Genomic DNA, 15,000 nt, shown 5'->3' with positions numbered 1-15,000 from the left:
CACTGGCCCCAAGCGCCAGCCCCGACCGCCACCCCCCGACCGCCACAAGGCGACCGCCACAAGGCGACCGCCACCGGCCCCAAGCGCCAGCCCCGACCGCCACCCCCCGACCGCCACAAGGCGACCGCCACAAGGCGTTAGTGGCCGCGCCCGGTACTTTACTGGACCCTATTTGGCCCGCGGACCGGCCGGCGTCGCTTCCTTGAATGCTTAGCCGCCTTTCGAGCTGCCATGCCGGGCTTGAGTTAGTGGTTTGCGCCCGGTACTCTACGTTAAAAGTCAGGCGGAACGGCTCTGAAGCTCCAGACGGTGCTTCCTTGAATGCTTAGCCGCCTTTCGAGCTGCCATGCCGGGCTTGAGTTAGTGGTTTGCGCCCGGTACTCTACGTTAAAAGTCAGGCGGAACGGCTCTGAAGCTCCAGACGGTGCTTCCTTGAATGCTTAGCCGCCTTTCGAGCTGCCATGCCGGGCTTGAGTTAGTGGTTTGCGCCCGGTACTCTACGTTAAAAGTCAGGCGGAACGGCTCTGAAGCTCCAGACGGTGCTTCCTTGAATGCTTAGCCGCCTTTCGAGCTGCCATGCCGGGCTTGAGTTAGTGGTTTGCGCCCGGTACTCTACGTTAAAAGTCAGGCGGAACGGCTCTGAAGCTCCAGACGGTGCTTCCTTGAATGCTTAGCCGCCTTTCGAGCTGCCATGCCGGGCTTGAGTTAGTGGTTTGCGCCCGGTACTCTACGTTAAAAGTCAGGCGGAACGGCTCTGAAGCTCCAGACGGTGCTTCCTTGAATGCTTAGCCGCCTTTCGAGCTGCCATGCCGGGCTTGAGTTAGTGGTTTGCGCCCGGTACTCTACGTTAAAAGTCAGGCGGAACGGCTCTGAAGCTCCAGACGGTGCTTCCTTGAATGCTTAGCCGCCTTTCGAGCTGCCATGCCGGGCTTGAGTTAGTGGTTTGCGCCCGGTACTCTACGTTAAAAGTCAGGCGGAACGGCTCTGAAGCTCCAGACGGTGCTTCCTTGAATGCTTAGCCGCCTTTCGAGCTGCCATGCCGGGCTTGAGTTAGTGGTTTGCGCCCGGTACTCTACGTTAAAAGTCAGGCGGAACGGCTCTGAAGCTCCAGACGGTGCTTCCTTGAATGCTTAGCCGCCTTTCGAGCTGCCATGCCGGGCTTGAGTTAGTGGTTTGCGCCCGGTACTCTACGTTAAAAGTCAGGCGGAACGGCTCTGAAGCTCCAGACGGTGCTTCCTTGAATGCTTAGCCGCCTTTCGAGCTGCCATGCCGGGCTTGAGTTAGTGGTTTGCGCCCGGTACTCTACGTTAAAAGTCAGGCGGAACGGCTCTGAAGCTCCAGACGGTGCTTCCTTGAATGCTTAGCCGCCTTTCGAGCTGCCATGCCGGGCTTGAGTTAGTGGTTTGCGCCCGGTACTCTACGTTAAAAGTCAGGCGGAACGGCTCTGAAGCTCCAGACGGTGCTTCCTTGAATGCTTAGCCGCCTTTCGAGCTCTCCTGCCCGGCGTGGGTTTCGCGTCCGCGCCCGGTACATTATGGAAGCCAAAAAAAAAAAAAATTCTAAGTGCGAGTGGGACCGGCCTGGGGGGCTTCCTTGAAAGCCCATCCGCCCTCCGAGCTCTCCCACCGGTCGTGGGTTGGCGTCCGCCACTGCTCAAAGCGAACTTCAAATTATCTGCTTAATAATGTGGAACACCATTCTTAAGTAGTTTTTCCTTAATTTGGGCTCAACTGGCCGGTAATGATCCCCGGTGTCTGAGATTGATCTCAGTGATCCAAAGAGCCCTGACACGTAATACCATCCATGAGTTTAATTGAAAAACAAAAAATGTAATCTTTATGACACATAAATACAATTTGCATAATAATTTGGAACACAGTGTAGACTTCCAGCGGACCGCGCGCGGCTCGGCTGACGGCGCAGCGCGATCTGGTACCGCTGCGCGGGACGAAACACGCCCCGTGCAGAGTTCCAGGCGGCCGGGAAGACATTTAAGCGCTGCCGCTGCAGCTGCGGCGGGGATTTGCCGTCCTCCGGTGGACACGACGAGTAAATACACCAGCAATCGCACTTACACCGTGTTCCAAATTATTATGCAAGTGACATTTATCTCAGATTTTCCTAAATAGTCGATGCAAAATGAGTCAGCATAATTTTCAAGTCATCAACCATTATTTTGATGAATTCTAATTTTATTGAACAAACCTCCGAATGATCACAGAATTTTTAAAAAATAAAAAACTTAAAATGCACTGTTCCACATTATTACGCACAACAGAGTTTTATAACATTTTATAGGTTTTTATGAACTGAAATGCCCATCTTAAGAATTTACAGCATTAGGAGGTCATATTTACTGAAATCAAAAGCTATTTCAAAGAAAAGACAAACAAGTTACATTTTAACATAGGACCCTTTATTTCAATAAAAAACAAAGTTACATTTTAACATAGGACCCTTTGTTCAACAGCAGCTTCACGATTCTTCCATCCACTGAACTTGTGAGTTTTTGTACAGTTTCTGGTTGAATTTCTTGGCAGGATCTAAGAATAGCCTGCCAGAGCTGCTCTTTGGAATTGAACTGCCTCCCACCTTCGTAGATTTTCTGCTTGACGATGCTCCACAAGTTTTCAATAGGATTGAGGTCAGGGGAGCATGGGGGCCACACCATCAGTTTCTCTCCCTTTATTCCCATAGATGCCAAAGACGTTGACGTATTTCTTGCAGCATGAGATGGTGCATTGTCATGCATGAAGATGATCTTTTGACGGAAAGCACGGTTCTTCCTGTTGTACCATGGACAGAAGTGTTGAGTCAGAAATTCCACGTAGTTAACAGACGTAATTTTGACGCCTTCAGGGACCCTAAAGGGGCCAAGCAGCTCTCTCCCCATGATTCCGGCCCAAAACATCACTCCGCCACCTCCCTGCTGACGCCGCAGCCTTGTTGGGCTATCGTGGCCGTCCACCAACCATCCACGACTCCATCCATCTGTAAAGTCAAGTCAAATCAAGTTTATTTGTATAGCCCTAAATCACAAGCAGTCTCAAAGGGCTTCACATAGACAGAAATTGACAATTATTCTCAAAGCATCCCCTGAGCTCTCAAAAGTGCAAGGAAAAACTTAAAAAACCCTACCTGGCCCATCCAAGGTTGCACGGCACTCGTCGGTGAACAGGACTGTCTGAAAATTTGTCTTCATGTAAGTCTGGGCCCACTGCAGCCGTTTCTGCTTGTTCGCGTTGTTCAGGGGTGGCCGAATGGAGGGTTTCCGCACAACTGCAAGCCTCTGGAGGATCCTGCACCTCGTCGTTCGTGGGACTTCACTGGCACCAGCAGCGTCGAATATTTGTTTGCTCGTCTTTAGTGGCATGCTTGCAGCCGCCCTCTTGATTCGATTTGTTTGTCTTGCAGAAACCTTCCTTGTCGTGCCTTTGTCTGCACGAACGCGCGTTTGCTCCGAATCAGCGACGAATTTCTTCAAAGTTCGATGGTCGCGCTTAAGCTTTCGTGCAATATCGAATGTCTGCATACCTTGTCCAAGGCATCGAACGATTTCACGCTTCTCGACAGCAGAGAGATCCTTTTTCCTCCCCATGGTTGAACGAAATGGCCGAACGCTTAAAAACGCGGAACTTAAATAGACTTGTTAATTACTACAATTGCGCTCACCTGGCAGACTACCATGGACTGTACCATGACTGAGGGTGATTTCAGTACTTGAAAAACAAAAAATGTAATCTTTATGACACTTAAATACATTTTGCATAATAATTTGGAACACGGGACCGTGTTCCAAATTATTATGCAAAGGATATTTATCTCAGATTTTCCTAAATAGCTTCCTTGAAATGTTACCCGGCTTTTGAGCTCTCCTGCCGGGCGTGGGTTTGCGTCAGCGCCCGGTAACATTATGGAAGCTAAAAGAAAGAAAAAAGAAACAAATCTAAGTGCGATTGCTGGTGTCTAAATACATTTTGCATAATAATTTGGAACACGGGACCGTGTTCCAAATTATTATGCAAGTGATATTTATCTCAGATTTTCCTAAATAGCTTTACTCGTCGTGCCGACCGGAGGGAGGCCACTCCCCGCCGCAGCTGAACAGTCATCCCGGCCTAGTGGAGGTCTGCGCAGGGGGGTCTTCCTTGAAATCTTAGCCGCCTTCCGAGCTCTCCTGCCGGGCGTGGGTTTGCGTCAGCGGCCGGTGTCATTTACTCGTCGTGCCGACCGGAGGGAGGCCACTCCCCGCCGCAGCTGAACAGTCATCCCGGCCTAGTGGAGGTCTGCGCAGGGGGGGTCTTCCTTGAAATGTTACCCGGCTTCCGAGCTCTCCTGCCGGGCGTGGGTTTGCGTCAGCGCCCGGTAACATTATGGAAGCTAAAAGAAAGAAAAAAGAAACAAATCTAAGAGCAAGTGCTGGTGTATTTACTCGTCGTGTCCACCGGAGGGAGGCAACTCCCCGCCGCAGCTGCAGAGGCAGCTTTGAAAAGTCATCCCGGCCTAGTGGAGGTCTGCGCAGGGGGGGTCTTCCTTGAAATGTTACCCGGCTTTTGAGCTCTCCTGTCCGGCGTGGGTTTGCGTCAGCGGCCGGTGTCATTTACTCGTCGTGCCGACCGGAGGGAGGCCACTCCCCGCCGCAGCTGAACAGTCATCCCGGCCTAGTGGAGGTCTGCGCAGGGGGGGTCTTCCTTGAAATGTTACCCGGCTTTTGAGCTCTCCTGTCCGGCGTGGGTTTGCGTCAGCGGCCGGTGTCATTTACTCGTCGTGCCGACCGGAGGGAGGCCACTCCCCGCCACAGCTGAACAGTCATCCCGGCCTAGTGGAGGTCTGCGCAGGGGGGGTCTTCCTTGAAATGTTACCCGGCTTTTGAGCTCTCCTGTCCGGCGTGGGTTTGCGTCAGCGGCCGGTGTCATTTACTCGTCGTGCCGACCGGAGGGAGGCCACTCCCCGCCACAGCTGAACAGTCATCCCGGCCTAGTGGAGGTCTGCGCAGGGGGGGTCTTCCTTGAAATGTTACCCGGCTTTTGAGCTCTCCTGTCCGGCGTGGGTTTGCGTCAGCGGCCGGTGTCATTTACTCGTCGTGCCGACCGGAGGGAGGCCACTCCCCGCCACAGCTGAACAGTCATCCCGGCCTAGTGGAGGTCTGCGCAGGGGGGGTCTTCCTTGAAATGTTACCCGGCTTTTGAGCTCTCCTGTCCGGCGTGGGTTTGCGTCAGCGGCCGGTGTCATTTACTCGTCGTGCCGACCGGAGGGAGGCCACTCCCCGCCACAGCTGAACAGTCATCCCGGCCTAGTGGAGGTCTGCGCAGGGGGGGTCTTCCTTGAAATGTTACCCGGCTTTTGAGCTCTCCTGTCCGGCGTGGGTTTGCGTCAGCGGCCGGTGTCATTTACTCGTCGTGCCGACCGGAGGGAGGCCACTCCCCGCCACAGCTGAACAGTCATCCCGGCCTAGTGGAGGTCTGCGCAGGGGGGGTCTTCCTTGAAATGTTACCCGGCTTTTGAGCTCTCCTGTCCGGCGTGGGTTTGCGTCAGCGGCCGGTGTCATTTACTCGTCGTGCCGACCGGAGGGAGGCCACTCCCCGCCGCAGCTGAACAGTCATCCCGGCCTAGTGGAGGTCTGCGCAGGGGGGGTCTTCCTTGAAATGTTACCCGGCTTTTGAGCTCTCCTGTCCGGCGTGGGTTTGCGTCAGCGGCCGGTGTCATTTACTCGTCGTGCCGACCGGAGGGAGGCCACTCCCCGCCACAGCTGAACAGTCATCCCGGCCTAGTGGAGGTCTGCGCAGGGGGGGTCTTCCTTGAAATGTTACCCGGCTTTTGAGCTCTCCTGTCCGGCGTGGGTTTGCGTCAGCGGCCGGTGTCATTTACTCGTCGTGCCGACCGGAGGGAGGCCACTCCCCGCCGCAGCTGAACAGTCATCCCGGCCTAGTGGAGGTCTGCGCAGGGGGGGTCTTCCTTGAAATGTTACCCGGCTTTTGAGCTCTCCTGTCCGGCGTGGGTTTGCGTCAGCGGCCGGTGTCATTTACTCGTCGTGCCGACCGGAGGGAGGCCACTCCCCGCCGCAGCTGAACAGTCATCCCGGCCTAGTGGAGGTCTGCGCAGGGGGGGTCTTCCTTGAAATGTTACCCGGCTTTTGAGCTCTCCTGTCCGGCGTGGGTTTGCGTCAGCGGCCGGTGTCATTTACTCGTCGTGCCGACCGGAGGGAGGCCACTCCCCGCCACAGCTGAACAGTCATCCCGGCCTAGTGGAGGTCTGCGCAGGGGGGGTCTTCCTTGAAATGTTACCCGGCTTTTGAGCTCTCCTGTCCGGCGTGGGTTTGCGTCAGCGGCCGGTGTCATTTACTCGTCGTGCCGACCGGAGGGAGGCCACTCCCCGCCACAGCTGAACAGTCATCCCGGCCTAGTGGAGGTCTGCGCAGGGGGGGTCTTCCTTGAAATGTTACCCGGCTTTTGAGCTCTCCTGTCCGGCGTGGGTTTGCGTCAGCGGCCGGTGTCATTTACTCGTCGTGCCGACCGGAGGGAGGCCACTCCCCGCCACAGCTGAACAGTCATCCCGGCCTAGTGGAGGTCTGCGCAGGGGGGGTCTTCCTTGAAATGTTACCCGGCTTTTGAGCTCTCCTGTCCGGCGTGGGTTTGCGTCAGCGGCCGGTGTCATTTACTCGTCGTGCCGACCGGAGGGAGGCCACTCCCCGCCACAGCTGAACAGTCATCCCGGCCTAGTGGAGGTCTGCGCAGGGGGGGTCTTCCTTGAAATGTTACCCGGCTTTTGAGCTCTCCTGTCCGGCGTGGGTTTGCGTCAGCGGCCGGTGTCATTTACTCGTCGTGCCGACCGGAGGGAGGCCACTCCCCGCCGCAGCTGAACAGTCATCCCGGCCTAGTGGAGGTCTGCGCAGGGGGGGTCTTCCTTGAAATGTTACCCGGCTTTTGAGCTCTCCTGTCCGGCGTGGGTTTGCGTCAGCGGCCGGTGTCATTTACTCGTCGTGCCGACCGGAGGGAGGCCACTCCCCGCCACAGCTGAACAGTCATCCCGGCCTAGTGGAGGTCTGCGCAGGGGGGGTCTTCCTTGAAATGTTACCCGGCTTTTGAGCTCTCCTGTCCGGCGTGGGTTTGCGTCAGCGGCCGGTGTCATTTACTCGTCGTGCCGACCGGAGGGAGGCCACTCCCCGCCTCAGCTGAACAGTCATCCCGGCCTAGTGGAGGTCTGCGCAGGGGGGGTCTTCCTTGAAATGTTACCCGGCTTTTGAGCTCTCCTGTCCGGCGTGGGTTTGCGTCAGCGGCCGGTGTCATTTACTCGTCGTGCCGACCGGAGGGAGGCCACTCCCCGCCGCAGCTGAACAGTCATCCCGGCCTAGTGGAGGTCTGCGCAGGGGGGGTCTTCCTTGAAATGTTACCCGGCTTTTGAGCTCTCCTGTCCGGCGTGGGTTTGCGTCAGCGGCCGGTGTCATTTACTCGTCGTGCCGACCGGAGGGAGGCCACTCCCCGCCACAGCTGAACAGTCATCCCGGCCTAGTGGAGGTCTGCGCAGGGGGGGTCTTCCTTGAAATGTTACCCGGCTTTTGAGCTCTCCTGTCCGGCGTGGGTTTGCGTCAGCGGCCGGTGTCATTTACTCGTCGTGCCGACCGGAGGGAGGCCACTCCCCGCCACAGCTGAACAGTCATCCCGGCCTAGTGGAGGTCTGCGCAGGGGGGGTCTTCCTTGAAATGTTACCCGGCTTTTGAGCTCTCCTGTCCGGCGTGGGTTTGCGTCAGCGGCCGGTGTCATTTACTCGTCGTGCCGACCGGAGGGAGGCCACTCCCCGCTACAGCTGAACAGTCATCCCGGCCTAGTGGAGGTCTGCGCAGGGGGGGTCTTCCTTGAAATCTTAGCCGCCTTCCGAGCTCTCCTGCCGGGCGTGGGTTTGCGTCAGCGGCCGGTGTCATTTACTCGTCGTGTCCACCGGAGGGAGGCCACTCCCCGCCGCAGCTGCAGCGGCAGCTTTGAAACGTCATCCCGGCCCCCTGGAACTGTGCGCGGGGGGGGCGATGCGTCCCGTGCGAGGTACCAGGTCGCGCTGCGCCGTCTGCCTGGCCGCTTTGGGCCCGCTGGAAGTCTATTAAAGCTCCGCGATCTCCGCCTCGGTGCTTAAAAAGCGTCCATCCGCTCTCCTGGAGCTTCTTTCGGTCATCTCGTCCGCGTGCACGGCCTGCCGGTGGCACCGGCTGGAGCTCCGCAAAAAGCTCCATTTCTGTTAAAAATGCTTAGCCGCGTCCCTGGAAGCCCAATCGGGCGTAGAAAGTGAGGGGGAAGGCCCCCAAAGCACCGGCTGGAAGTCCCAAAAAAGCTCCATGATTGGTCAATAATGCTTAGCCGCCTCCCTGGAAGCCTAATCGGGCATAAAAAGTTAGGCGGAACGGCCCCAAAGCTCCACACGGAAGTCCCAAAAAAGCTCCATGATTGGTCAATAATGCTTAGCCGCCTCCCTGGAAGCCTAATCGGGCATAAAAAGTTAGGCGGAACGGCCCCAAAGCTCCACACGGAAGTCCGAAAAAAGCTCAAAAATTTTCTAAGTGCCAACGGCTCATTCGCCGTAATGTGTCCGCTCCGCGCTGGTTCCCCGGTCGGCCGCGAATAGCGCAAAATCAGCCTCACGGAAGTTCGAAAAAAGCTCAAAAATTTTCTAAGTGCCAACGGCTCATTCGCCGTAATGTGTCCGCTCCGCGCTGGTTCCCCGGTCGGCCGCGAATAGCGCAAAATCAGCCTCACGGAAGTTCGAAAAAAGCTCAAAAATTTTCTAAGTGCCAACGGCTCATTCGCCGTAATGTGTCCGCTCCGCGCTGGTTCCCCGGTCGGCCGCGAATAGCGCAAAAATCAGCCTAAGTGCAGTACCAACCTTGGCGTGTTGGTGCGCCAGAGTACGATGAGTTGGTCCCCCTAGTCACTGTACTCATTACCTTTACCCCCTAATCGCAAAATATAGTCAGAACGTATATGCAGAAGACTATTTTTTTCTTTTTTAAAATTTTCTAAGTGCCAGCGGATGCTGGCACACGAACTGTCCGAGCTACGACGGTTCTCCGGTCGGACAGCGAGGGTGAAAAAGCGGTCCTAAAATCACCGAGGGCTGCCGCACAAGTTGTCCGAGTGGCGACGGTTCCCCGGTCGGCCACGAATGTCGAAAATTCGGCCTCTCCACCACGGAGGTCGGTGAGAATTTCAGAATATTTTCTAAGTGCGAGCGTGGGCTGCCGCACAACTTGTCCGAGTGGCGACGGTTCCCCGGTCGGATCCGAATGTCGAAAATTCGGCCTCTCCACCACGGAGGTCGGTGAGAATTTCAGAATATTTTCTAAGTGCCAGCGTGGGCTGCCGCACAACTTGTCCGAGTGGCGACGGTTCCCCGGTCGGATCCGAATGTCGAAAATTCGGCCTCTCCACCACGGAGGTCGGTGAGAATTTCAGAATATTTTCTAAGTGCCAGCGTGGGCTGCCGCACAAGCTGTCCGAATTGCGACGGTTCTCCTTTCGGACCCGAATCGCAAAAATTCGGCCTCTCCACCACGGAAGTCGGTGAGAATTTCAGAATATTTTCTAAGTGCCAGCGTGGGCTGCCGCACAAGCTGTCCGCTTTGTCTGGTTCCCTCGGTCGGCCACGAATGGCGAAAAATCAGCCTCTCCTTCTGGAGCTCGCGCCAACTTTGGCGAATATTTTCTAAGTGCCAACGGCTCTTGCGCCGTAATGTGTCCGCTTTGCCTGGTTCCCTCGGTCGGCCACGAACGGCGAAAAATCAGCCTCTCCTTCTGGAGCTCGCGCCAACTTTGGCGAATATTTTCTAAGTGCCAACGGCTCTTGCGCCGTAATGTGTCCGCTTTGCCTGGTTCCCTCGGTCGGCCACGAACGGCGAAAAATCAGCCTCTCCTTCTGGAGCTCGCGCCAACTTTGGCGAATATTTTCTAAGTGCCAACGGCTCTTGCGCCGTAATGTGTCCGCTTTGCCTGGTTCCCTCGGTCGGCCACGAACGGCGAAAAATCAGCCTCTCCTTCTGGAGCTCGCGCCAACTTTGGCGAATATTTTCTAAGTGCCAACGGCTCTTGCGCCGTAATGTGTCCGCTTTGTCTGGTTCCCTCGGTCGGCCACGAATGGCGAAAAATCAGCCTCTCCTTCTGGAGCTCGCACCAACTTTGGCAAATATTTTCTAAGTGCCAACGGCTCTTGCGCCGTAATGTGTCCGCTTTGTCTGGTTCCCTCGGTCGGCCACGAATGGCGAAAAATCAGCCTCTCCTTCTGGAGCTCGCCTAAGTGCCAACGGCTCTTGCGCCGTAATGTGTCCGCTTTGCCTGGTTCCCTCGGTCGGCCACAAACGGCGAAAAATCAGCCTCTCCTTCTGGAGCTCGCCTAAGTGCCAACGGCTCTTGCGCCGTAATGTGTCCGCTTTGCCTGGTTCCCTCGGTCGGCCACAAATAGCGAAAAACCAGCCTCTCCTTCTGGAGCTCGCGCCAACTTTGGCGAATATTTTCTAAGTGCCAACGGCTCTTGCGCCGTAAAGTGTCCGCTTTGTCTGGTTCCCTCGGTCGGCCACAAATAGCGAAAAATCAGCCTCTCCTTCTGGAGCTCGCGCAAGTGCCAACGGCTCTTGCGCCGTAATGTGTCCGCTTTGCCTGGTTCCCTCGGTCGGCCACGAACGGCGAAAAATCAGCCTCTCCTTCTGGAGCTCGCCTAAGTGCCAACGGCTCTTGCGCCGTAATGTGTCCGCTTTGCCTGGTTCCCTCGGTCGGCCACAAATAGCGAAAAATCAGCCTCTCCTTCTGGAGCTCGTGCCAACTTTGGCGAATATTTTCTAAGTGCCAACGGCTCTTGCGCCGTAATGTGTCCGCTTTGCCTGGTTCCCTCGGTCGGCCACAAATAGCGAAAAACCAGCCTCTCCTTCTGGAGCTCGCCTAAGTGCCAACGGCTCTTGCGCCGTAATGTGTCCGCTTTGCCTGGTTCCCTCGGTCGGCCACAAACGGCGAAAAATCAGCCTCTCCTTCTGGAGCTCGCCTAAGTGCCAACGGCTCTTGCGCCGTAATGTGTCCGCTTTGCCTGGTTCCCTCGGTCGGCCACAAATAGCGAAAAATCAGCCTCTCCTTCTGGAGCTCGCGCAAGTGCCAACGGCTCTTGCGCCGTAATGTGTCCGCTTTGCCTGGTTCCCTCGGTCGGCCACAAACGGCGAAAAATCAGCCTCTCCTTCTGGAGCTCGCCTAAGTGCCAACGGCTCTTGCGCCGTAATGTGTCCGCTTTGCCTGGTTCCCTCGGTCGGCCACAAATAGCGAAAAATCAGCCTCTCCTTCTGGAGCTCGCCTAAGTGCCAACGGCTCTTGCGCCGTAATGTGTCCGCTTTGCCTGGTTCCCTCGGTCGGCCACAAATAGCGAAAAACCAGCCTCTCCTTCTGGAGCTCGCGCCAACTTTGGCGAATATTTTCTAAGTGCCAACGGCTCTTGCGCCGTAAAGTGTCCGCTTTGTCTGGTTCCCTCGGTCGGCCACAAATAGCGAAAAATCAGCCTCTCCTTCTGGAGCTCGCGCAAGTGCCAACGGCTCTTGCGCCGTAATGTGTCCGCTTTGTCTGGTTCCCTCGGTCGGCCACAAATAGCGAAAAATCAGCCTCTCCTTCTGGAGCTCGTGCCAACTTTGGCGAATATTTTCTAAGTGCCAACGGCTCTTGCGCCGTAATGTGTCCGCTTTGTCTGGTTCCCTCGGTCGGCCACAAATAGCGAAAAATCAGCCTCTCCTTCTGGAGCTCGTGCCAACTTTGGCGAATATTTTCTAAGTGCCAACGGCTCTTGCGCCGTAAAGTGTCCGCTTTGCCTGGTTCCCTCGGTCGGCCACAAATAGCGAAAAATCAGCCTCTCCTTCTGGAGCTCGCGCCAACTTTGTCAAAAAATTTCTAAGTGCCAACGGCTCTTGCGCCGTAATGTGTCCGCTTTGCCTGGTTCCCTCGGTCGGCCACAAATAGCGAAAAACCAGCCTCTCCTTCTGGAGCTCGCCTAAGTGCCAACGGCTCTTGCGCCGTAATGTGTCCGCTTTGCCTGGTTCCCTCGGTCGGCCACAAACGGCGAAAAATCAGCCTCTCCTTCTGGAGCTCGCCTAAGTGCCAACGGCTCTTGCGCCGTAATGTGTCCGCTTTGCCTGGTTCCCTCGGTCGGCCACAAATAGCGAAAAATCAGCCTCTCCTTCTGGAGCTCGCGCAAGTGCCAACGGCTCTTGCGCCGTAATGTGTCCGCTTTGCCTGGTTCCCTCGGTCGGCCACAAACGGCGAAAAATCAGCCTCTCCTTCTGGAGCTCGCCTAAGTGCCAACGGCTCTTGCGCCGTAATGTGTCCGCTTTGCCTGGTTCCCTCGGTCGGCCACAAATAGCGAAAAATCAGCCTCTCCTTCTGGAGCTCGCCTAAGTGCCAACGGCTCTTGCGCCGTAATGTGTCCGCTTTGCCTGGTTCCCTCGGTCGGCCACAAATAGCGAAAAACCAGCCTCTCCTTCTGGAGCTCGCGCCAACTTTGGCGAATATTTTCTAAGTGCCAACGGCTCTTGCGCCGTAAAGTGTCCGCTTTGTCTGGTTCCCTCGGTCGGCCACAAATAGCGAAAAATCAGCCTCTCCTTCTGGAGCTCGCGCAAGTGCCAACGGCTCTTGCGCCGTAATGTGTCCGCTTTGTCTGGTTCCCTCGGTCGGCCACAAATAGCGAAAAATCAGCCTCTCCTTCTGGAGCTCGTGCCAACTTTGGCGAATATTTTCTAAGTGCCAACGGCTCTTGCGCCGTAATGTGTCCGCTTTGTCTGGTTCCCTCGGTCGGCCACAAATAGCGAAAAATCAGCCTCTCCTTCTGGAGCTCGTGCCAACTTTGGCGAATATTTTCTAAGTGCCAACGGCTCTTGCGCCGTAAAGTGTCCGCTTTGCCTGGTTCCCTCGGTCGGCCACAAATAGCGAAAAATCAGCCTCTCCTTCTGGAGCTCGCGCCAACTTTGTCAAAAAATTTCTAAGTGCCAACGGCTCTTGCGCCGTAATGTGTCCGCTTTGCCTGGTTCCCTCGGTCGGCCACAAATAGCGAAAAATCAGCCTCTCCTTCTGGAGCTCGCGCCAACTTTGGCGAATATTTTCTAAGTGCCAACGGCTCTTGCGCCGTAAAGTGTCCGCTTTGCCTGGTTCCCTCGGTCGGCCGCAAATAGCGAAAAATCAGCCTCTCGCCCGTCAGGTACCAGGCGTTGGGGTACCAGGGGTAAGTGCAGTACCAGCTTTGGTCTGTTGGTGCGCCAGAGTACGATGAGTTGGTCCCCCTAGTCACTGTACTCATTACCTTTACCCCCAAATCGCAAAATATAGTCAGAACGAGTGTGGGGAACACAAGTTTTGGCCCCGAGAACCAGGCGGCTGGTGTCTCTAGCGATGTGTTCCCCCCCAAAAAGTGTTCACATGCTCGGACAGCGAACCTAGGAGCTACCGCAAAGCACTCTGGAAGTGCAAGAGCGAAAAATTTTCTAAGTACAAAAACTCTCAAAAATTTTCAAAGTGTCACAGTGCTCGAAAATTTTCAAAGTGCTACATGCTTTCCATCCAAGGAAGGAATAGTGGAGGACCGGCCGCCTCCTTAAACACAAGCCGGCGGAACGACGGGGAGGACCGGCCGCCTCCTTAAACACAGGCCGGTGGAACGTTTGGCAGAATTCTTCTCGTGGAGGACCGGCCGCCTCCTTAAACACAAGCCGGCGGAACGACGGGGAGGACCGGCCGCCTCCTTAAACACAGGCCGGTGGAACGTTTGGCAGAATTCTTCTCGTGGAGGACCGGCCGCCTCCTTAAACACAGGCCGGTGGGAACGGTTGGCAGAATTGCGTGACGGCCGCCTGCTCCCGGCGTCCGCACGTGAACGAACACCCCCTCCCGGGGACGGCCGTCTGCTCCCGACCGCCGTCCTTCACCCCCTCACCTTCCGGACCCCCGTCTGCTCCCGGCGGGCCTCCGAGTACCCCCACCTTCTCCCGAACTGACCGACAGGCAATGAGACCCGCCTTGGTAGGGCCCCCACCGGCCCCGGCTCGCGCCGGCGTTGGGTGGACGGTTCCTCCCCACTTGCGGGTCGCTCTCCACGGAGGACCGGTCGCCTCACTAAACATAGGCCGGGCGAAAATCTGCGAATGTTATACATCCAAGGAGGGAGGACCGGCCGCCTCCTTAAACCACCGGCCGGGCGAAAATATGCGAATGTTATACATCCAAGGAGGGAGGACCGGTCGCCTCACTAAACATAGGCCGGGCGAAAATCTGCGAATGTTATACATCCAAGGAGGGAGGACCGGCCGCCTCCTTAAACCACCGGCCGGGCGAAAATCTGCGAATGTTATACATCCAAGAAAGGAAGGAAGGAGGGAACCGGCCGCCTCCTTAAACACAGGCCGGGCGAAAATCTGCGAATCTTATCCATCCAAGGACGGAGGACCGGCCGCCTCCTTAAACACAGGCCGGTAGGAACGGTTGGCAGAATCGCGTGACGGCCGCCTGCTCCCGGCGTCCGCACGTGAACGAACACCCCCTCCCGGGGACGGCCGTCTGCTCCCGGCCGCCGTCCTTCACCCCCCTCAGCTTCCGGACCCCCGTCTGCTCCCGGCGGGCCTCCGAGTACCCTCCCCTTCTCCCGAACTGACCGACTGGCACTCATGACCCGCCTTGGTAGGGCCCCCACCGGCCCCGGCTCGCGCCGGCGTTGGGTGGACGGTTCCTCCCCACTTGCGGGTCGCACTCTAGCGCCTCGGCCGCCGCGAGAGCGTGCGCTACGCGCCGCCCCCGCAGGCCTTGGCGCGACCGAACGGCAGCGAGACCGAGACGCCCCGAATCACCCACCTAGAGGAAATCAACGGAGGCCGAGCGCGCGATCCGATTGCGGCACGCCGCGTGGGTGTCCGCCGGCCGCGCCGGTCTACCGCGAATGCTGTTTCTCAAACCCTTGCCTAACCAGACGGCACCGCGGGATGTGTTGTCGCAACTCTGCTCGACTATCCGA

The sequence above is a fragment of the Syngnathus typhle genome, unplaced genomic scaffold, assembly GCF_033458585.1.
Source record: "Syngnathus typhle isolate RoL2023-S1 ecotype Sweden unplaced genomic scaffold, RoL_Styp_1.0 HiC_scaffold_35, whole genome shotgun sequence".
Taxonomy (NCBI): Eukaryota; Metazoa; Chordata; class Actinopteri; order Syngnathiformes; family Syngnathidae; genus Syngnathus; species Syngnathus typhle.
The sequence above is the reverse complement of the archived record's forward strand: the minus strand, read 5'-3'. Positions refer to the sequence as shown.